General features: G+C 42.5%; 1 protein-coding gene across 1 annotated transcript in view; it reads left to right on the forward strand.

The window, feature by feature from the left end:
• The first annotated feature begins 751 nt into the window (after positions 1-751).
• The window catches only part of THSD7B (thrombospondin type 1 domain containing 7B), a 506,250-nt gene continuing 482,605 nt past the window's right edge, over positions 752-24,396 (forward strand). Inside the window, exon 1 of the mRNA XM_026647768.1 lies at positions 752-821. The gene's annotated coding sequence lies outside the window, so the exon portion shown is untranslated. The remainder of the gene's footprint in view (positions 822-24,396) is intronic.

A 24,396-nucleotide genomic window follows, 5' to 3' on the forward strand; every position in this document is an offset into this window, starting at 1 on the left:
GGCCACCGTTCGGAGGGGGCCACGTTCTTTGTTGCTACGGTCCTGCTTCTAAGAGATGCCTTTACTTGTTCTAAATGCAAAGTTATTTCTTAAGTGTTGCTGCCACTAGATAAAAGGTACAACTTGCTCTTCTCCTGCATGCATCCTGCACTGGGCACCCGGTGCTTCAGGGGTGGGTGCCAGGCAGACTTGCTGCTGCTGTAGAGGAGCAGAGGGAGTGGAAAACCAGCCAGTGGACATGAGAGACCCTCCAACTTTGCCCTCTGTGAAGTCTGAGCCTTCTGTCTTCCATCATTCTCCCCCACCTCTGCTGGGGGGAGCGGAGGGGAGTGTTAGGTCTGAGCCCTTTAGCCCCCTCGCTCCCCTCGGGCAGGGAAAGGGCCAGGGCTCTCTGGCCCCCAGCTCTGTGCAGGGGATGGTGTGGGGGCTATTAGTGACTTTCTCACCCCTGCAGTTGCACAAAGCGCGGCAGGTGTAGCGCTTCCACCAGGCACCTGAGGTCGGAGCACGGGGGCGAAGGAACAGGACAAGCCCAGGCTGCCGTGAGGAGCGGCTCTAATGACCAGGAAAGGGAGGGCAGGCGGGGGCTGGGGCTGGCTCGCCCGCTTGCCTCGGGGAGTCACCTAGCAGCCAATAACGCTGCAGAGCTGTACAGCAGGTGGCGTTAGAAAGCGCTCGTTCCACCTCCAGAGCTTAACCCCTCTCGGCTGTTGCATGCATATACGCTGGGATGGGTGGTCCGCTGCTAAACCACCATCTTTCCTCCGCTCGGGGAAGCGCGCCGCTGCTCCCAGCCCCCGTGGCAGACTGAGGCAAGGCTGGTAAGTGCCCGTCCCTTAGCAGGGAGCAGCAGCCGCCTCGGCTTGTGTGCTTGCAGCCCGCCCTCCTCCAGGAGCCCGCCGCCCCGGGCTGACTTTGCAGATCCTAAGAGGAGGCTGATTTGGGAGCAGGCAGATTTGGGAGGCCAGTGTAAACGGTCACCTTAAACCTTGTCTGCTTGCAGTTTTCAACTGCCCCTTCCTCGGGATGCGCCTCGAGTCAGTGATTTAGGGACCAAGGCAGCAGCAGCTCGCAGAAGGGTTGAATCCCTCACACAACTGACTTTTCTCTCCCCCCGCCCCCAGCTGGTTATTTTATGAAAAAACCTCAACAAACTCTGATCTTATTTCAGCCTAACCATGTTCTCAGATTGTTATGGAAACCTTTGCAGCCCACCAAACCCTGTTCCGCCCTGTAAACTTGAGCCGGAATGGAACCGCTAGGACGAAGAGCGCTTCAACCTGTTAAAAGACGAGAGAGTTAATTTCCTTTTCGGTGTGGTTGTTAATCTGCATTGCGATTGCCCCAAAGTCTGTGCATGCATTAAGGCAAGGAAGAAATTCGCGGGGTTCTGTAATCTGCTAGACTGTAACATGGTCGATGCACTTTCTGGTTAAGCTCGTTTTATGGTACGATCCTGTAGTCTAATTGGCGTTCTTGTTTTACTAATATAAACTCCTTGGAATCGGAGTTGAAACGGTTGCTGTGAAAGTGCTGCTTCTGTGGCATTAAACAAACGTTGCCAATGTGTTTAAACGGAGCAGATTAAACGAAGCAGATTAAATCTGCAATTAAAATGTATATACTTTGTTTAAGAAATAGCTACGTCTCCTAGCAGAACTCTCTGCAGTAAATGTCCTGATTTTAAATACCCTGCGATCCTCTGTAAAATTGGGATTCAACTACATATGTGAAATCAAAACAGCTGATTTTTTTTTTTTTTTTAGTTTCTGCACTGTCTTCAGTACTTTTTTTTCTTCTTCCTTCAAAGAGCTTTGGGATAGTATCAGTTGCTTTTCATTTCTTTTGAAATACACTCTGTAAAAATGGTTGGAAATAGTTCTTTACTGCTGCACTGGTCACTGTTCAACTGTAAACACCATTCTTGCATCACCAAGGCTAAAAGCATCTTTTGATTGGAAAAGTGAAGGATACTATCATGCAGTTCATAGCATCTATCGTGCTGCAGGCGATAAACTGTCTTTGGAGGAGCTCAAGTTGTATTTTTCAGAATTATACAGGTAGTCTCTGCAGTGTTTAAATATCCTGAATATGTTGTGTTAAATAATCATAGTACAGGATATGATAAAACATGTCCCCATTTTTTGTGGTTTTCTTTGTTCAAGTAGTAGTTGAATGTCAAAATGATAAATTTATCTTTCAGGCAGAGTGTCAAGGATGGTACAGGTTTGTTGGGTAACTAGAAGGCAGCTAATCTTCAGGGATATCCCTTTGTGTCCCCTAGTATATGGCTGTAATAGCTGTTTTAAAACTGTCTTAAAAAGATCCCAAAGTGCTATTAAATGTGAAATTAATCAGGGCAAAACATAATAACATTTTTACCTGCATGTGGAGAAAAATGGGGTTGGGGAGGTACACTGTAAACTCAGCACTTGTTTAAAGGCTTTTAAAAGTAGCATAGCTTGTACTCAGTTGTCATTTTTGGTTTACATGCACGTCATCTCCTATGTCCGGTGCTAGATGGCTTATAAAAACGTAACTTCTGAAGTTGTACGCTGAATGTTAATAATGCAGGACATCTGTTTTGTCTTTTTTCTACATTAACACTTCAATTAGTGATTGAAATAATGGACTTTTATATGCTCCTTATTTCCTTAACCACTGGGTTCTCAGGTTTTGACTTAGCCATCTTCATATTTCAATTTACTCCATGTCTTACTACTCAGCAAAGGTCAAACCATGTAGAAAACTATTCTTTATCTGTGTTGGAGACAATAAAGAATGATGACCAGCAATAAACCTGTGATGACTGGTTTTCTTTCCGCTATCCCCCCACACTGGTATGGTGAGCTAACCATTTGTGGAGGGTGTTTTAAAAGGATGTTTGGCCATAAGGAATACTTGTTGCCCATCGTCTTCAGTTGTCTCACATGATTGAAACCTTTATTGACATGAAACTAGCATTTTCAATATTTAATTTTTCTAATAACAGAAAAACATTGTGTATCTTAAATAATATGAGATTTTTAATTTTATATTTCTGGGGAGTAAATTGTCTTTGAAGTTTGTGAAAGAAGCTGTGCAGAAGATGGAAGACAACTATTCATATTTTTATATCTGCTATGAGCGATAAAGGAGTGTGGTGAGGGGTAGGGGGGCAGAGGGGAATTTATAAACCATGAGAGCTAGTACAGTGCATCTGATATACATGAATTTCAATCAAAGTATTTGAGAAAGGGGCCTGGTAATATTTTTTACAGTTTGCACAGGCTGTGCTTTTACAGATGTCTGATGCTTCCACAAGTTAAGCGCTGAGGGAATAAAATCTTTTCAGAAGTTTGAACATAATGGGCGAACTTTTTAACATTTGAAAACACTAAAAAGCGGTTTAAGTAATACCTTGTCAAAGATGAGAAAGGTAACCTTATAATAACATTTACGAGGATTTTCAGAAATCATAATGCTTCTGAGATAAATAGATACCGTACAATGAACTTTTAAAAATTAGAGCTTTCAGACATGTATACTCTTTAACAAGTATATAAGCAATAAAGAGGTATTTTAATGCTTGAAAGAAACTTCTCAAAATGAGATAAAAATGTACAATTAATGCTAACTTACAGTACTAATTAATGGTAAAGAATTACACTCTTAGCTACATTATTAGTAATTATTTGCATTTCATTATCACCCAGAAGCCCTAATCATCATCAGGCCTCCATTGGTTACATGTAGGTGGTGTACAGCATTCACATTGTATAACAAATAGCAAAGAAAATATTTTCCAGTGGGGTACATGCCTAAAGAATGGAATTTTATACTTCCTAATGTTGCAATACTAGTCTAAATACAACGGTATCTCTTTGTTTGGGGCTCTTAAAAGAATTAGGCCCTGATCCTGCAAAAATGTCTGTGTGTTTAATCCTATGCACTGTGGGCAGTCTCATTCATTTCAATGGGACCCATCAAAGAGCATTAATTAAACGTGCACGAGTCTTTGCAGGATCAGGCACTTAGTAATTATGTGATCATTTAAAGTTCTTAAAATTCAAAAACAGAGGAATCCTATACCCATATATTATCTTTTAAAAGTGCTAAGGTGGGCTTTCAGTTAGCCTAGTGTTTAGTATTATAACTTGTGTGAATATTAATATGAGGAGCCTGATCCTTCTCTAAGTCAAGGCTAGTTTTGACATTTACTTCAATGGGGTTGGGGAAAGTGTATGGATTATCTGATCATTGTTTACAAGTAAGTGGCTCTTCTCACTAAAGACTATCTAAAAAGCCTTTCCTCAAAAGCTGACCAGAGATCTGTTTTTTTACTATGTTTCTGCGAGGAATATCTATCTTATCTATCTATCCATATTAATATTCTGTAATTTGGTCTGATTTTATTATGTAATTTTAAAAAAAATTGTGTAATCCTCTGAAGAAACTAAAATACAATAAACCTCATATTTAAGGGTTAAACCTATATATTTTGGTTTAACATGATCTTTCAGTGATCATGTTTCAATAGGTTGTAAATGGAAGACCAGACAGATGGTAGCTGCTGAGCTCCATATGTATGCACTAGGGGAAAGAAGTGATTTGTGGTCTGGGGTCATGTTACCTCCTACTTCATTACTTCTGGATCAGTAACGATATTCAGGAAAGCTCTCTACGTGTTGTAGTGGCTGCTTTTTAAGTTGTGTCTCTGATGCTCAGGGAGTCTGAATTTAGGGATGGGATGTTTCTTCTTCAAGCTTTCTTAACTTCTTTATATACACATGTATTGTTGACAAGTGCTCTAGAAACAGGACTTTTATAATACTGTATTGCTTGAAATCGGCAAACTTGTCTCAAAGTTTGAGTTTTCATGATTTTAGTAGTTATTTAGGCCTAGTCCATACTAGAAAAGTTTTACCATGGTTAGGGGATGTGACTTTTTACTGATATCATTATACCACTATAAGTCCTAGGACAGGTCTATACTACACACTTATTTTGGTATAACTAGGTCGCCCTGAGCGATGTAGTTATACCAACTTTAACCCCCCCGTCCCCCTCCGTGTAGACAGCGCTATGTCGGCAGGACAACTTCTCCCACTGACATAGCTACCACCTCTCACGGAAGTGAAGTTATTATGCCGATGGGAGAGCTTTCTCCCATGAGCTTTGAGCATCTTCACCAGAAGCACTACAGTATCGCAGCTGCGCCAATGCAAGTTTGTAGTGTAGCCCTGCCCCCAGTGTGGATACGGTTATACTGGTATAGCTTATTTTGCTTCCTGAACCAAAATAAGCTATATCAGTGTAAGCACTTTTATCCTAGTATAATTGCTTTCACACTTGGGGATGGGACGGGGGGTGGCATGGGTGGCTGCTTTAACTATCCTAGTATAATTAAAGCAGCAAAACTTTCTAGTTTAAGGGTGTGTCTATGCTACTAGTGTAGTATAGACACTTACTACAGTGACAGAAGGGGTTTTTCCATTACTGTAGTAAATCTACCCCCTTGAGAGGCGGTATCTAGGTTAATGGAAGAATTGTTCTGTCGACCTAGCTGTGCCTACAGTGGGAGATACGTTGACCTAATTATATTGCACAGGGCATGAAATTTTTCACAGCCCTGAGCGATGTAGCTAGATCGACCTAAGTTTTAGGTGTAGACCAGGCCTAAATAAGCCCCTACTGTGAAAGACATAGTGAGAGAAAAGAGGGGTGCAAGTCTCTCTGTTATTTTTTTTAAACTAAAATCCAAGAGTCTGGGAACCCTCATGTTCACGGCATAAACTAATTGGAGGAGGGTAGGAAGAAACTTCTATGCAGGCAGGTTTGTTCATAACTCCCTATTGCAGGGTTTCTTGCCCCATCTGGTGAAGCATTTGGTATACGTCAATATCAAAGACAGGATACTGTACAAGATGGGCCACTGGCCTGATCCACTATGGCAATTCCTCTGTTCCTGTGTGTGTACAGATATGTATGTAAGATGCCCTTGACCAAGGTACTGGAAATGAGGAAAAAGAGATAGGACAGTATGAGGCTGTAAGCACATATAGAAACATAATTATAGTACAAAGAACATGAAAGCTATTAAAACTCAAGCACATACAGCTTGACTAGGAAATATAGTATGAAAAGAAGAGCAGGGGAAGGCAAGTAAAGGAGAAATGATCATGCAGAGATAAACAGTTTCCAAATAATGAACATTTTAAATGATTTAACTGTAGTAATGGGGGGATGGATAGAAGGAGACCTAAACAGAAAATGTGAAAAGGACTTCCAAAAAAGAAATAGTTTGAAAACAGTGACTATTGAAAAATACTAAAATGAATGAGATGGTCTGGATTCTAAAGCAGTGTAGCAATATTCTACTTCCACTCCGGCTTGGAATGAATAACTTTTTTTTTTGTTAATAGGCAAGTAAAATATCAATTTTCATCATCAGTTGCAGCAGCATAATGGTAACAGTGAGTACATAGATTTTATCCATGGGCTGGCTCATTTTCTGATCAGTTCAGCCTTTCGAAATAAAGAAAATTCAAACTGTATAATGTCTGTAGAAATAAACTGTAATTTTGGCAATTTCTGAGCTATATTTCTTCAACAACAGGCAATAACTCAAACAGCTGTAGTTCTGTACCATATACGGGAAGCACACTGTCTTCTGTATGCTTCTGTTTTGTCAGATCATGGTGGGCAGAAGAAGCCATGATGTGGTCCCATAAAACATGGCCAGTGGTTAATCTATATCTAGCAGTACTTAGGGTCTCTGCTTAGGCATCTGATAACTTTACTGTTCTTTGTTTTGGCTGTGGTACTCAGAACTGGTTTCCTAGCCATTTTCTTTTTACCAGAAATAGAGACCAGAATAGGAACTGAGATTTGCATTATGTGAGAGAAATAATTCCTGGGCACAGGAGTGCAGGAACAATTTGTATAATGGGGTTGCTGAGAGCCATTGAACCAAGCTGTTAACTCTGTATATGATGGAAACCATTTCAAGCCAGGTGGTGCGGCAGCACTGTTAGCACCCCAGGTTCCAGCAGCTATGCCTGGGCATAACACATGATCTCTAAGATATTGTGACAACTACAGGCTCCAAACAGCTCCAGCAGTTCGGTACAGGTATAAACAGTAAACTTAACTTATCCTTACCTATCATATCTTGTGTCACTGTTGCAACAAATTCCAGTGCATCTACCAACACTAAAAGGATATGTACTGCAACAATTTGCAGTTTATGTGGCAGCATTTTGTAGTGTGTGACTTACTTTCAGTGAAAAATAAATAGCCTAGGTTGGGGTCCGGGGGTGGGGGTGTGGGGGGCTGTGGCAGGTTGACTGACATACTACCTAGGCTGTGGCACACCTCAAAACCCCAGGCCTAGATTTCTTGCTCGCACTTCTTTTGTGTTGGTAATTGCCACTCAGTTTGTGTGCTATGTCATAAAATATGCTGATACAGAAAAAAGAATATTTCTAACCTATTTACCTATTCAATTTGTATTCAAATGATTATTTATAACATGACTGTTGCCCACAACATGGGCTGATTGTCGGTCTATCAGATATGGTGAATAGTCATTAATTTATGGGATTAAAGCTCTCTCTCTCTCTCTCTCTCTCTCTCTCTCTAATGGGCTGAAACCAGGGGTCACCCAATGAAATTAATGGGCAGCAGGTTTAAAACAAAACAAAAGAAAGTACTTCTTCACACAGTGCACAGTGGACCTCATTGCCAGGGGATATTGTGAAGGCCAAAACTATAACTGGATTAAAAAAAGAATTAGACATATTCATGGAGGAAGGTCCATCAATGTCTCTTAGACAAGATGGTCAGGGATGTAACCCCATGCTCTGGGTGTCTGTAAGCTTCTGACTGACAGATGCTGGGACAGGATGATGGGGATGGATCGCATGATGATTGCCTTTTCATTCCTTTTGAAGCACCTGGCATTGGCCACTGTCGGAAGACCATTGGTCTGACCCAGTATGACCATTCTTATGAAACCAAAACCCAATTTCCAAGCACTTCTGAATTTCAACATACCTGATTTATATTTTCTTGGAGAATAAATTTATCCAGGAGTCTAAGTGCCATATACTCTATATTTTCTGGAATAACACAGACAAGCCTACTCAGAGGCATTCAAGAAGCAGAACTTCTAGGGTTAAACCTTTGGGAACTGGGTAGAGGAATAAGTACAACTTCCCAGAATGATAAATATCTGAATTTGGCTTTAACTTTATCATCAGCCCAAATTATTTTATTGGGCAAATTCAGACATGCTATACAACCTGCAGTCACTTGGCCCTATGGATCTGAGGGAGGAGTTTGCAAACACTATACATGTATTGTTTTTTGTGTGTATATGTGAAAGAGTAGCTTGTCATTTTAAGACATTGTTTGTTCACTGATGTTTTTTCCTGCTTCCTTAACCTTGTCTGTGTTACTTTTCTAAGTATAATGCACTTACACTCCTGATATGTTATTTTCAAACAGAATCATATAAAACTTGCATTAAAACTTCTCAATTTTTGGTCAAACTGTGTCTCAATTTCACTATCCTGAGCACAGGTATATTTAATTGTATCCGCTTGGAGAAAAGGTTTAGTGCAGAAATTACTGCAGGCTCTTCGAATACTTAAATTATTTGACTTTTTGATGCTAAGCAATTTGGACTTTCAGATTCAAATTGAGCCCTAAGTGTTTGGACAGTGTACTGAAACGATCAAGCAAAAAAATGTAACCAGACAATGGTTGCTCCATGGTCTAATCTGGCTGAAGAATAAACAAATGTAGAGAGGCTTTAAAATGTCTACATGTAGCAATAAAATAAATGTTTGGTTCATAGAAAAGAAAACAGTTTATGTGTTTAAAATAGCAGAAAATTACTTATGCTAAGGGAGGTGTAGAAAGACGATGAAAATTTGGTATGTGAATAAAAAGAGAGAGACGCATGAGTGAGAAATGGAAAGGTGGTGGTAACTCAGAACTTAGATGAGATGTGACAAGAAAGAGTTCTGGTGAATGAAAACAGAGGAAAGAGAGGAGGCAAACAAGGAAGCTGATAGCAAAAAACTGGGACTGTGAAAGTGTTCAGAAAGATCACTGGATTGAAACCGTGGAATGACAAAGATGGAAGAAAAGGCATGAAAAAAGACATGATGCAGCTCTGGTTTTAGTGATCTGCAACAGAGAGAAAAAGATTGGGGAGCGGGAGGGGGGATGGAGAAGAGCAGTTTATGCCACTCAGATCATGACTTGAGTCAAATCTAGAAAGGAGAGGAAGAGAAACTTTAAAGAGCAAACAAACAAGATGGAGAGAGAAATGGCCCAACAGAAAGTATAAGAAACAAACAAAACACAGCCAGTTTTATGCACCATACCATTGAAGTGCTAAATACATCAGGCCAAATCTTTCTGATGCATCTGCTTACATCAGGTCTAATTTTGGCATGAAATGTGGAAAAACAAAACAACAACTAAAAACAAACTAAAGAGGATCCCTTAAATACATCCATGGTCAACCTGATGGCCCCTTCCCCAAGTGACACTACTCCAGCAGAGATCGGAGTAGCTTTCCACCAGGAGGGCAATGTTCTTGAAAGATTCTCAATTCTGGAACTTTCTTTCCCCCTGAATCCAAAACAGCCTGAATTTGTTAAGCTTCCAGGCGTGCTGCAAAGGTCATCCTTTTTGTCTCAAATGTTGAGGGTGAAAGAAGATTGGTGGGCTGAGGTGATGGGGTTTGATTGTTGTTTGGGAGGGAGGTGGGGGATCTGATCAATGTGGTTAAGCCAACGAGTTTGTTTGTTGGGATATCTGGCACCTCTAGAAGTCGGAATATTAATTACTTTCATTTTTATATTAAAAAAAAAGGAAGATGCTTGTATTTGGGAGTTTGTCTGAAGATGATGATGTGCATTTTGTTTAATTAAAACTGCCTCAAACACCAAGATAGATATTTTTTAAAATTTAAATTAGAATGAATAAACTTGTAATAGGTTAGTGACTAGACAGTGTCAATTCTGAGATGTAGGAAGTCAGGGGAACTGGAAGAGGGAAGGCAGGTGGTAGAAATACAGGAGAGCTCAAGAGGTTTAGGTAAGCTGTGGCTGTGCATCTAAAAGTCTTTTGGGCATAACCAAGGTGAACTTCTTAGCCCTATTGCCTCACTAATAATGATAGTAATAATCTTTCCCTGTAAAGGAGGATAAAGGAGTGCAGTAAGGGATGTAAGACCCTATTTACAAAGCTGCTAAAAGTGCTTTGGAAGGTATTTGCCAGAATAGTTTTAGATGCTGGTGCAGCTAGATGGAATTGTTCAATACGGTTGGCTGTGTTTCAAAAGGTGTGGATGCTGAGTCAAGCCCTGCAGAGATGAATTTGAGAGAGTGTTTTGCAAATCAAGATTTGAAAATGAAGATACAACTAATTTTCCAACGAAAGAGATGACTGCATATTCATGGTTAGAATTAATATGGATCTGTCTTTATGGGGATTTACATACCTGCTGTTCTCTGCTACACTTGCAAAGTAAAATCAGAATAATCCTGCTGGGACCAATAGCTTAAGGTCAGAAACTTTCAATAATGACTTTAATTCTTCTTCCCTCTAATGGAAAAAAAGGATCAAAACACTAAAGGACTCTACTAAGTATAACAGAGAAAGTAATATTAGTGACCAGTAAACAATAACAGAACAATTGACGTAGCAGCCATATCTGAAATGCTTCACTTGCCAAATTGTCCACTACTTTCTACCCTAAACAAGGTGAACGTGTTAATCACTTGCTTTGTTTTGTGGATCAGGTACCTGAAGTACTATGGCTACGCCCAAGAACACCTCCTTTATCGAATGGTGGATGATCATGCTTTTGTTGTGATATTTTCTAGGGTTTGGATCTTGCATGTTCACACACCAGCCACTGCCCTGGGCCCTCCCTCTGCATTTTAAATAGTATCTGAAGAGCACATTATTTCACCCCCAGAAGCATTCAATTTTAATCATATTACCCTATATTAGAACCTGTCTGTGACAACCAGGGTCCAGACACCCTAGGGGAGAACAGAAGGTTTAACCCCCCCAAATGAGCAGTTGAATAAGCTGATTGCATGCTCTGCTGTTGTACTATAAAAGTATTTTAGTATGATCTTTTGTGCAGGGCCGGCTCCAGGCACCAGCCCACCAAGCATGTGCTTGGGGCGGCACCTGGAGGGGGTCGGTGCGGCGCGGCGCTCTGGCCCGAGAGCGTGGCAACGACTGGGCTCGCCGCCCTCCCCCGGCGCTCCGGCTGCCGGGGAGAGCAGAGCCGCGGTGGGCTCGCCGCCGGGGAGAGCGAAGCCCCGGCCGGGCTCTCCGCCCTCCCCCCAGCGCTCTGGCCACCGGGGAGAGCGGAGCCCCAGCCGGACTCGCCACCCTCTCCCCGGCGCTCTGGCCGCCGGGGAGAGTGGAGCCCCGGCTGGGCTCTCCGCCCTCCTCCCGGCGCTCTGGCCACCGGGGAGAGCGGAGCCTGGGCCGGGCTCTCTGGCCGCCGGGGAGAGTGGAGCCCCGGCCGGGCTCTCCGCCCTCCTCCCGGCGCTCTGGCCGCCGGGGAGAGCGGAGCCCCGGCCGGGCTCTCCGCCCTCCTCCCGGCACTCCGGCCGGTCGGGGAGAGCGGGGCCCCGGCCGGGCTCTCCGCCCTCCTCCCGGTGCTCCGGCCGCCAGCGGAGCCGTCGCGGGCTCACCGCCCTCCCCCGGGCGCTCCGGCCGGTCGGGGAGAGCGGGCCCATGGCCGGGCTCGGCGCCCTCCCCTGCCGTGCTCCCCGCCGGGGGGCAAAAAAACCAGAGCCAGCCCTTCTTTTGTGAAAGCTTGTAATATTCTGAACTTGATGGTCATTATTATATATGTATCCCAACTGTGGTTATGAATTTATGTATTTATGCATATAGAAAATGGTGTTCATCATCTATAATACAACTTCAACTAGAACTTCACAGCAAGAAGGGGCCCCTGCCTAGCCAGGTGTTTACAGAAAACCAGCTCCAAGTAACCATCCATAGTCTGGCCCAGTAAAAGGCAATGATGGGCCATTAGAGTTAATGGGAAGATTGAGACATCCTGCCTTTCAAGTCAAGAGGGAATTTCCCCCACCATGAGTTACATGCCAGGAAAGGGCAGGGGGAAAGGAAAAAGTCTTTTTAAAAAGGAGGCTTGCAACTCCGGTTTTCATCCAGAAGCTGAGGGACAGCCTCTAGTCAGGAAAATGTCCATGAATGCAGGAAAACTGTTCAAAGGCAAAAGGTAACTTGTATTAGACAAGGGATTTTATCTAATATGGAAGTGTAAAGCCTGAGGTTGTGTCTTTGTTTGCTTTCTGTGTAACTTGTATATGTTTGCCTTCCCTTACTATTTCATTTTTGAATCTGTGGTTTTTCTATTAAATAAACTTTTGGTTTATTTTTATCCCAAGCAGGTCTCTGGTGTGCAAACTGCATGGAGTGTGTGTGTGTGCCAAAGTGAGCTGATAACTGGAGGGCTGATTTCACACATATGGGGGTGACAAACCAGAGGGGAATGGTTTGAGTGTCTGGCCCTTAAGAACTCGGGGAGGATGCAGTTGGGGAGATTTAGGACTGGAAGGACTGTTGATGTCACCTTGCAAGGAGTAACTAGTTTCTGCTTTGTTGCTGAGTTCCCATTACTTTAGATGATGCTGAGAGATGAAAAAATACACATGCTTTTTGAGCTAATGATACATATGCTGTCCCCAGTGGAATGTGTCATTTAAGTGGATGGTGGCATTAATGGGGCTAATACTGTAAGAAATTTGAATTTTTTTCAGGACTACATATATAAAACTATAGTTCCATATAATTACTGTAAACTTGACTCTGCGATCCTTTCTCTCACAAGGTAGTCAGTAGGACTGTTTGCATGAGTAAGTGAATGAGCAATGGTTGCAGAACTGGCCTGGAATGTTTAGCAGATAGTCATGGGTGGCTGGTATCATAGGCTGGAGGAGGCTGTGCCTCCCCAAACAGCCAGGCATGGCCCTTCCCATGCTCCACTGCCAGACCCCCTCCTGCCATTTCCCCTGTGCATCCTGGCTTGGGCCAGGGCTGGCGCTGAGACCACGCCGCCCTCCTGGTGCTCCGGGGCTGGGGCCGCGCCGCCCGCCCTCCCAGCGCTCTGGGGGTGGGGGCAATAGGCTGGGGTGGGGGCCAGCAGCCGCAGGGGGTTCAGCCTCCTCTCAGCCGCCCAGGCAGATAGTAGGACTCTATAAAGTAAAGGTACTTTGCTTTAATGCCCGTGTTGCAGAAAAGACTTATAAGCTGAGTGTGTACTAACTCCCATAGTTAAGGTTGCTCAAGAGTTTTTATTCTAAAAGCAATTTGGGAATGTTTATAACTTTGCCAAACTTTTACCTTTTCTCATGTCAGGAGACTTTTTTTTTTGTTTTTGTTTTTAAATTAAGCAAAAAATGAGTTGGCCTACTGTGGTAGTGAAGTGAGTGGAGAAAATACACACTTCTGCAATCATGGGTATTTACTGAAACTCTTTTAAAATTGCTTTAGTTCCTTGATAGCACATGGCAGAAATGTGAAATTTGGCTCTCAGGTCTCAGATTTTCCTTTCATTGGTCTGGTGAAAATAATTTTGATTTGGCTGAGTTATAACTGTTCAGAAAAATGAACTCCAATATGTGCAGCTTTTTGTTAAATTAATGATTTACGATTGTTCCACTGGTAATGCTTAGGTAAGCTGATGGAAATATCTCTGAACGTACTATAGGCATTCCGCTTACATGGACAATTTTATTTGTAATGCGTGGGTGATTGTGGAATATAATTTTGGGAGGGTGTGAATGAAACAAGACAGGTTTGTGAAAGAGCCCTGTCTCATGCTGTATGATATATAATGCTGTGTATAGAATAGTTCCTGCCCCATTACATACTATATGGACAGGACAATGTCTTCTATTTTTGCCTGGCAAATAATTGCATATGATAGAATTTCTTTAGTTTTTCATTTTTGTAAAATAAATAAATAAAAACAAAATAATCTTAGGAAATTCATAACAAAATTACATGAAGAGAATGCTAAGTGTGCAAAGCAAAGCACTCAGGTCAGAAAACACCTGAGTTGAGGTTGCCCAGTTAATCTTGGCTTTGGCCTTTGCACATATGTCTTAATTACATGGCATACTGTCCCCCCCCCCGCAAATACGGCTGAGGCAGGAGCGCCGCCAACTTTTCTGCTGCCCTAGGTGGCGGAAGGTCCCGCCCCGAAATGCCGCCCCCCCACAGAGGCGGTGGAAGGTCCTGCCGCTGAAATGCCGCTGCAGTCACCACCCCCCAAATTGTAGCGCCCTAGACAACCGCCTAGGTCGCCTAATGGGTTGTGCCGGCCCTGGGCTGAGGTCTGGAGTGCCTTGTTGCGAAGTTTGAATGGTATGAGTGTCTGAGGCATGGGGTTACACACAAAATGAGGAAGATGAAAACATATATGCAAAGAAAAGCACTTCAAAGTCAGGAAATGCCAAAATTAAGGCAGCTCATGCAATCTTATTTCTGCCCCTCTGTGCCTATGCACTACAATAGTGTCTTTAATTATATGATCATATACTCCTCTTACACAGGCCACTGCTTCATTCAGGCTCTAATCCAGCAAAGCACTTAAGCATGCACACAATTTTAAGCGTTGGAGTAGTCCTATTGAAGCGAATGGAACTATTTTGTGAGATTTTTAAAGTTAAGCACATGCTTGTTGGGCTAGCTCAAGGCCTCTGTTTAGGACAGACAGGACTTTGTGTAATACAGCTATTCAATACTTAATGTTCTTGGTGTAGATTTTATATGGATTTTTGTATTTTAAAAAAATTTACAGTTACATATTGTAGAAAACATGAGCATTTACATTGTAAATTAAGTTTTCAATGGGCTCAGCTGCCCATTCAGTTACAGGGAGTGGCAGGGCCGGCTCCAGGCACCAGCCCACCAAGCTTGTGCTTGGGGCGGCACCTGGAGGGGGGCGGCACGGCGCTCCGGCCGCCGGGGAGAGCGGGGCCACGGCCAGGCTCGCCGCCCTCCCCCCGGGGCTCCAGCCGCCCTCCCCCCGCCCCGCAGGGGGGGGGAGGCGGCCGGAGGCTTTTTTGCCTGGGGCGGCAAAAAAGCCAGAGCCGGCCCTGGGGGGTGGGGACTGATACAGAGGCAGGCAAGGTATATAGGTTTGTGACCCAAATTGGGCTGAAGGGAGGCGCTTATTTTGGCTTAGCGATCTATGACCAGGAATGAGTCAAGTGGCACCAAAGTAGTTTCTTGTGGGAGTGAGCTAGGTGACTGCCTCACACCACACAAAATGGCTGCCACCAGAGGAGACGTTGGGCCCACTTTATAACTCTTAGCCCAGGGATTAGACCATTAACCTGGGATGTGGGAGACCCAGGTTTAATTCTCCTTTCTGCTGGAGGGGGAGAAAGGATTTGAATAGGAGTCTCTTCCTTCTCAGAAGAGTCATTCTCATTCTCTCTGGCCCAATGGCTGTCCACTGTGGATAACATTGACTTTAGTCATTGGGCCAGAAGGGGGATGACTCTGTAGCCCAGTGGTTAGGGCATTTACAAGGGAGGTGGGAGACCCAGTGTCTAGTTCTCCTTTTCCAATTGCTCTTTCATTATTTAATCTACAGTGGAACAACTTCATCAGGAGAGATTGAAAAGACCCTATCGCAGAATATCTCATAGTTCAGTGGTTAAAGCAATTTCCTGGCAGTTTGGAGACCCCTGTTCAAATTCCTTCCACACCCAACATCAGTGGGAATTGAACCTGGGTCTCCCACATCCCAGGCAAGTGCTTTAATCATTGGGCTAAAAGTTATAAAGGATGGCAGCAGCAATAGTACCACCACATCCTCCATTCAGAGTTTGAATGGGACCTGATCATGTAGGTGCTCTGTGAGCATACCTACTAGTTTGGCCTGCATGTGAAATAGGTATTTGTCTGCCTGCATCCCCTGATCCGTGGATCACTCAGGGGTAGATAGGCTTCCAGACCGCTGGAGTGAGGCAGCAGTGTTCATGCCCGGAGGCGCTAAGGGAACTTTTACCTTTCAAACTTAGGTGACAAGTAAATTGAGGCATCTTCAGGGTTTGGTGGGAGTTTTGTGGATCTCAGTGGAGCCTAAAATTGGGATTTATGCACCTAAACCTGACATTTATGTGGCTAAATCTGGGTTTAGGTGCCTAACTACTTTTATTACCGTTGTAACAAAACTCTGTGACCTGTCTTTTTTTCTCTCTACTTTTTTAAAAAAATAACAGAAGCGTAAATGTCAAATTTCTTTAAAGTCTGAGCATGTCTTTTTAGATTTTAAGTTTAGCTTAAAATTTAAGGACTAAAGTCTGCCTTCTAATTATACTTGATTAGTGTTCTAGGCATTCGTTTTCTCAAGGTACTTTCGAGTATAAAACTCTAAATGGTAGAATTTTTTTGTATTCCCATCAACAGATAAATGATTAATGGTATCTATGCTGCCTTCTGGATCACCTTGTGAGAGGTCTCCTTCATCAATCTGTCAAGGGGATTGGATGGCAGTTTGCACCCTAATTAGGGTCCCCAGCTGGGGATGTGCTGTTTAACAGATTACTTGTAGCTCAAGTGTAGTCATCACAGATGTAGTTAACCATATAGGTGTTTGACACTGTGTTGCAGTAATGAGATTTTCTTTTTAGGAAAAAAATCAGGTTAATATAAACAGTACAAAAGACACCAAATGTTTACTTGAAATTAAGCCTGTAATTTAAAGGTTTAATAACAACAATGCTGTTTTTCTAATCTTTCACCTTATTTCCTTTCTTTTCTTGTGCTTTTATAGGCAAGACAACATTGCTATCCAGAAATTATATTACCAATAAAACATTAAGGTATTCTCTAGGGCAAAACAAAAGTAATCAAAAAGGTGCTTTTACGGATGATAGGTTTTAGCGTTGAGCAGTCTACCCAGATTTGAGCACATTCTTGCTACTTGGTGAGTCGTTATCATTGACCTGGTTACTGGCTCTGTTTGCATTGCAGTATCACTAGGAAAGCAGTGCAGATTCCATGTAGAGTTTGGAGAACTTAGTTGTTCACTTAAACTAAAACAATTTTCCCACCCAGACAAATCTGGATCTACTGACAAAGGCTAACTTGTTTAAGGAATAGCATAATGTATAGGAGCAGGCTCTGAACTCCGCATCCTGTCTGATATAAAAGCCAGGTACTCATGGTGGTATTTAGCAGTGAGGGAGTTGGGGCGGGCTGTGGAAAGATTTTGCAGGTGGATTGAATTCTGCACTGCCCTTGCATATGGGGTGTGTTGTAGCAACCAATATTGCCAAACCTGAGGCAGTAATAAGAACATGGGCTGGCATACAGTGCTTTTTTTTTTTTTAAACATTTTAGCTTCTGGGGTTTTCTTGTTCCTAGTTTTTAATTTTTATTTGTTTTATTTCTAGCATTTGTTTCAAAAGAAACTTTTGGGAGTCGTGCATTTGAATGGTGAGCAGAGTCAAGATCTGCCATATGGCTCTGAGGAGAATTTTGTCCAAAATTTGTAGCTGTGTTTGCACAGGGATTTTTGGTCTCTTTTTAATGTCCTGAAAGTGTTCCTAGTGCTGCTATGCAGAGCTTAACATTTCCTGCACTACTGCTAGTAATGCTCTGGTGTGAGAGAACCAGGAAATCTCCAGGATGATGTCTCTTGGGAAATCTTCCAGGTGATCCTAATTCATTTGTGGATTTATAATTTAACATTTGTCTTCTAGTAGAACTCGGAGGCCAACCAGACTGGGGCCCCATTGTGCTAGATGCTGAAACTTGTATTTGTATCTCTGCTAGACTTTGAGGATTCTCCACTCTTCTCCTTCTCTAACCCCCTTCTTCAGAAAATGAGACTAGAAATCCTATTATGGATTTAAATCCCAGGCATCCAGTATCTGTGAGCATGTAGAGGGGGCCGGAGATGGCATTAGGCACAAGCAGCTTCAGGGTGGGGTGATAAGGGCTTCCAGGAAAAAGGCAGTAGGGAGGACCCTCCCTCCCCTTCTCATGGACTGTGGTTTGGGGTGGAGCCACAGTGCTTAACCATTTTGGGTTAAACTATGGAAAGATTAGGCCCTAAGAATTGTGGCGGTGGATTTTTTTAGGGGTGGAATGTTAGAGGCTGTCCATCTCCTGGATGGCCGATGGAATGTTAAGTGGTGCTGCATCTCATTGTTTTCTCTTAAAATTAGATTAAAAAGACTTTTAAAAAGTTACTGAGTGGAGAAGCAGTAAAATATTCCAGAGCTATATTTGAAATCTGTGGGTCAGGCTTTGAGGGGGAGGGGTCAGGGCCTTCTGGATGAGTTCCCTCTACACCTGTGGGCATGTCCAACCCTGATTACCAGCTATAACCAGTAGACACATATGAAAGAGGGGAGATGTGTGACAATGGCTTCATCTCCTTGCCCTTGGAACCAGAGGCAGCCCTACCCCAGGTTTTCATCTCTGTAGATTCTCAAATAATGGCTGTGTGGAGATGTATATATGTCTGTTGGTCTTCCTTCCCTCTGAAAAGTATAAGACTTGAGTCTGTCAGCATTGTTATACAAAAACCCTCAACCTCTGAGTGAGCGTTTGGAATGGGCTATCTCATGACTCTGACCCTACCTATTGCCAACAAGATCAGCTGAAACTCAGTTTCCAGTCTTCTAGTTTTCTTTTTGCCCATGGAGGGGAAGATTTGGCTTTTATTTACTGTTCAGGAGTGATCCTTAATGTCTTGAGTCCTTGCTTTTTCCACTAGAATTAAATGTTAGACTTTCCTCTTCTTTTTTTCTTGTTCAAGTGCACTTGTGATGTTACCTTCATATCTGTTTCTCTCTCAAATGTCATAGCAACGTACTTTGGTTTTGTGTGACCATTCATCACACATCTGTCTGCAGAAAGAATTCAGAGCAAATGGTCCAGGTCTTTGTTGTTACACATACTTCATGCCCTTTTCAGCAGCGCTGCTTGAACTGGTTATTTGAGATGTGGTGTTGCATCATGAAGTAACACATCTCATTCTGTGGTCTTGCATATTAATTGCCATGTGATGTATTGACACTCCAGAAACTTGAAAAAGTTTGGTTTGGCTCGGCTTCCCCCTCCCCACACCCTCCCCAAGACTAATGTATGTGCTCAAGAGGAAAACTCTTTCCTAAATTATTTTAGCAAATGGAAATCTACTCTAGCTGAAGAGTTTGTCTTGGCTGAAAGCTTGAGAGATTTAAACATTTGCAATTCCTTTTATTGTTCAAATCTGTGTAGCATATTTTGAATTGGCAAGCAGCCTGTCAAGTTGTTATAAATCATTACCTAAGAGTTATGTTAAACAGATGGAAAAATTAGGTGTTTGTCACTTATCACTCACCTGGATTAAATGTTTCTGATCTTTCAAAGGCATTTCTAGTTAGCCAACTTTTCTGTTCTACATTGGAGGATACCTGAGTCAGATTATCTGAGTTTTCAGGGAGCAGAGTTGCAGTTCTGTGATTCATAATTGAGATCTAGCCTTTAGATTAACTTCATTAGTACACAGTTGAGTAAGAAAGGGGTGTTTAATAAATGAAAATACTCATGGGTTGAACAATGAGTGCTAAAGTAGGTTCATGCAGTTTATTGTGAACCTAATTTTTATTTCAAGAAATATTGTCACCGCTATGAAGCCCCCAGATTTGACAAGCCTCTTGTTCTTATATCTATCTGACAAATAGATACAAATCGTTGACTTTAAAATAAAAAAGCATTTAATAAAACAGACTTAAAAAAAAATCAAAATGCCATCCGCAGCCACTTATCAGTCTGTATGAGTGCAAGAAGGGGGGAAGGGGAAGGAATCAGTTGGAAGAAAGAAAATAGATTTCAGTTTAAGTGGTGTATGTATATTACAATAGTGACTAAAACCCCAAATATGCTTACACTTACTAAAAATAAATCTTGGTAGAGGGTTCAGTGTGTGTGCATTGATTTTTATATTACACCTGTTATTTCACATGTAGAACTTTAGTGGACATTGAAATAACATCAACTTCAAAAAATTAAAATTCTTAATTAAAAAAAGTAAACTGTAAGAAGAATTCGGATATGCACAGGGCTCACTTTATTATCCTGCTTATATGGGAGAGTGCTGTTAGTCGTGCATGAGAGGAATGCAGCCCAGAAACCACCTTATTTCTTACAACACGCTTACCCCATTAAAAATAAGGCAGAGTGCTACACTTTGGGTGAAAGTCTTAAAAAGATAGTAACCACCTTGCTGAAAGTGTTAAGTCATTTTACTCCTGGAAGGATGCAAGCCCAATGTCACAAAATGAAATCTAGTTTCTGACCAACTTTCCCTGGAAGGTAAAATGTTGAATATCTATTATTGTTTCCAATAGTGTCCACACTGTGCTACGTGCTGCATGAGTTTAAAAGAAGGCAGGTACCCTACGTGGAAGAACTTGCAATATAAAAAAGACAAATCCCACTAAGGTACGTCTATACTTCAAATGGGAAATTCCAGCTCGGGTAGATGTATGTGCACTAGCTTTGATAGAATAGCCATGACCGCATGAGCAGCAGGATAAGATGGCTGCCCCAAGTACAATCCTGTTTGGAACCATCCATACTCGGGTGGTTAGCCTGTCCTGCTGTTGTGGCTATGGTTCTATTTTTAGCACACTAGCTAGATCAAAGCTAGCATATCTAAATGTCCTCAGGCTGGAAATTAGACCTGCAGCTCCTACGTAGCCCTCATCTAAAAACCTAGAAGACAGAGGAAAGGAGGGGGGTATTGAATGTACAGATAAAGTGCTTGGGCCATTGCCTGATTACAAAGACACACTACTTTACCACATACACACAAAATTATGGACAATCCCAATTCCCCCTCCCCATGCCGTTACAGGTCTTGGTAGGTGTTATAATAGAAGTGAGACTTCAGGAGAGATCCGAGTGAGGGAAAGGTAGTGGCTTTTTGTACCGCTTAAAGAAGTAGGCATTCTGTGTGTAGGGACAAGCTTGGAAAAAGCTACAGAGAGATGTGTTACAGAGGGGAAATGGCACATCTATGCTGACTGGAAAATTGTTATTGATGTCCGTTTTCAGCAGGCGGCTGGATTCATAGGTTGTCAATTTAAATTTAAATTGGTAGAAATATGCAAGATCTGGCCCCCTAATGCTGTCAGTTTGGCACTCACTTTGTCATGCTTTTTGGCTTGAGTAAAAAAACTCCCACCCTAAAGAGAGACATCAGGGAAATTAATTTTATTACAGATCTCTTCCTACCCCTCTAACAATACAGTAATACAAGCCCTCAGAGCCAAATGCATTTTGCAAGAACTCTTGCAAAAATGAAAAAAGCATGAAGGCTTGGTATTTCCAGCTATACTGCTGATTTTAATGGTATTTCTTCTTGAGTAGTTCATAAAATCACAGCTTTAGCTTCAAAAATATATATGCTTGTATATGGAAAGTATCTGTAGATTGCTTCTATTGAAACATAGCTTAATCTTCAGATTCTGACTTTGTCCCAGTGTTCTATTCTGGAGTGTCAATTTAGGTAAGCTTTAGCACATTATACGTGTTACCTTCGCACTGGTCAGTGAATGATGGGTTTGATTGCTCAGCATTCTAAGGCACTCTTTCCTTGTTAAAACTAAGTTAATGTGGTTGAAGTGGATTGAATTCTTGACCCAGGTCTGCTGTTGACTTGTTGTGTGGCCTTGGGCAAATCACTTGGGTGTAAAATTTCAAGAGTTCACTAATTTTGGTTGTCTTCATTTTATGTGCCCAGCCTGAGACCCCAGAGGGCCAAATTTTCAGAGGTCATGACCACCTGGCACTTCAGTGGAACCTGCATGTGCTCAGAGCCTCTAAAAATCAGGCCTCTTGAAGCCTTTCAAAAAGATATAAAATTCAAGTATAATAAAATAATGTTGTCACTTTAAAAGTGTGGAAGGTGTACATTTTAGCCAAATCTTAAATCAAAGAAGTAATAAAATCCCATCATGCCATTATTTCCAAAATGGCAGCTGCAAACTGTCTAGAAGAGTCATTCTGAAAGTTATTAAAGGCATATTTGAACATTGTTTGCATTTTCTACAGAAAACCAAACAGCCCTTCTAAGGACCTGATTCTGCTCAGTGCTAGTTTTTGAAAAACTTCCCAGGCTTAAGCGGGATTTGAGGACACCCAGCATATCACAGGAGGTACTTAGCATTATTCTGGATCATGCCTCAAATTCATTTTTGCCTGCATGGAGGACGCAAGACAGCCCTCTCAAAATCTTGGTTTTATAGGATTAACTCTGCCTGAGCATGGGGAATGGACTAGATGACCTCTTGAGGTCCCTTCCAGCCCTACATTTGTATGATTCTATGCAACTTCCATGGGGCTTTTCCAAGTCTACTGCTTTGGATCATGTTAGAACATCACTGAGTAAGGGCTGGTTCCTGCAAGGTAACAAGTGCCTTTGACTCTCGTGGTCTTCAGGTGGTGGTGTGCATGCTCTGCACATACAATATTGAACCCCACTTGTTGGCATTACAAACTAGGCAAGAATGGAGAAGCAATCTTACTGAAGTTGGGAGCTTTGTGCATAAATCTTTGAGAGAGAATTTGACAGCTTAGTGACATCATCTTTGAATATCAATAGCCCTGGGAAAGGACAAGTTTGTGGGTATGTATATCCATGTGTCTAGGTAACAAGATGGTAGCTTGTGTGTGTCTGTGATAAATTATACATTTCCAGTTAATTTAAAATAACTTAAATCACTGACCCGAAGATCCTAAACCCTTCAACATATTACTTTAATTAAAAAATAAAAAACAGTTTAAAACCCTAGCTTTTTTTTTTTTAACATGGAACAATGTTCAGACTTCGCTCTGAATTAAATATGCTCTTAAATGATAAATTAGTATCAGTATTTTCCTGAGGCAGATTGTACTACAAAGATAACTGATAGCAAACCAAAGGAAAGTCAAGGTACTTTTATCCTTCCTTCCTTTTTTTGTTCCTGTAGCTGCAGCATTCTCCTGCTCACTTTGAAATTGCCCCAGTTAGGTTGTTCTGAAGTTATTGTTGCTATGAGGGGAAAAAAATGTCTTTTCATTAGAAAAAATGTTTTATTTGCTAGGTTTGAAACATGTTTTGAAATGGGAGTTATTATTAGAAACAAGGGGAGAACATCACAGCGCGTGGGCTGGGATCAGGCTAGTTAGGAGATCAAAGAAATATATTTCCTCCTTTACTCAATACATTTCACTTAGCTGAATGACTGAGTGTAACAGTACTGAAGTCTTTCACTTTTTTTTTTTTTTTCATGTAAACAGGACAGGTTCTGATCTCAGTTACTCTACTATAAATCTGGAGTAATTCTAAGGAAAATGGTAGAATTACTTTGGATATACAGCTGATAACTCCAGTGGGCCAGATTCTTATCTTGAATTAGAGCTGAGTGAATAATTTTCAGCGTCGTCTCTCTGATTAATTTTGCTCTTTTATATCTGTGAATTGATTGCATATTCTGCAGATGATATTCAAAATTGTTGGTTTGTTTTCTGCAATTTTTGGAACTATGGATTGATTACCAACATCTGCAAATCTTTGTTCACTTGAGCTGTATGTAGATGAGTGGTCATAAGTCACATGGAGCTGAAGATCTGACTCCATCAATGGAGCTATGGCAGTTTACACCACTTGAGGGATCTGCCTAATGGTGGTGGTTTTCTCATTGGTAAAGTCGGAAGGCATGGCTGCGATGACTATTCAAATACTATTCCTGGGGTAATTCTGCGCCACTGCACATACACAGAATTTATGTCGCCCACAGATTTCTTTGTTTTCTTACAGAAAAATGATTTTCTGATGGGGAAGCAAAGGGAAGCCACAAGAGCGGTCATGCGACCCTCCCCAGCAGTATGTTTCGGGTGCCCAGGGCAGCCACCAGAGAGGGAGGTAAATCACTGCAGGGCAAGGGACGGGACTGGGGAAGACCCTGCTGGTGGCTCCTACCCTGCGTCAGGCTCAGCTGCTAGTCCCGGCTGGGCTGGGGAGGACAGGACTTCCTCTTCCCCTGCACGGCACCTGGGGCCAAGTCAGACCCATCCCCAGATTTATTTCCCCAGCTTCAGGAAGCTCTGCAAACTCCCCCACCCCCTGCTTCCTGTACACCCATTGCTCCTCGGCTGCAGGGGGAGGGCCCCCTGTACACGGAGCCCCCTCGCCCCCCCCCCCCCCCCAAACCCCCCCGTCCCCCCCACCCCCCCCCCCCCCCCGCCTCAGATCCCCCACTGAGCCGCTGGCACTTAGATTGCCCCACACAGAACCCTCTCAACCTACATCTGGACCTCCCCCATACTAAGCCCCTCCACACT

This window comes from Terrapene carolina, unplaced genomic scaffold (genome assembly GCF_002925995.2).
Source record: "Terrapene carolina triunguis isolate 2854851 unplaced genomic scaffold, T_m_triunguis-2.0 Scaffold62, whole genome shotgun sequence".
In the NCBI taxonomy this organism is placed as follows: domain Eukaryota; kingdom Metazoa; phylum Chordata; order Testudines; family Emydidae; genus Terrapene; species Terrapene triunguis.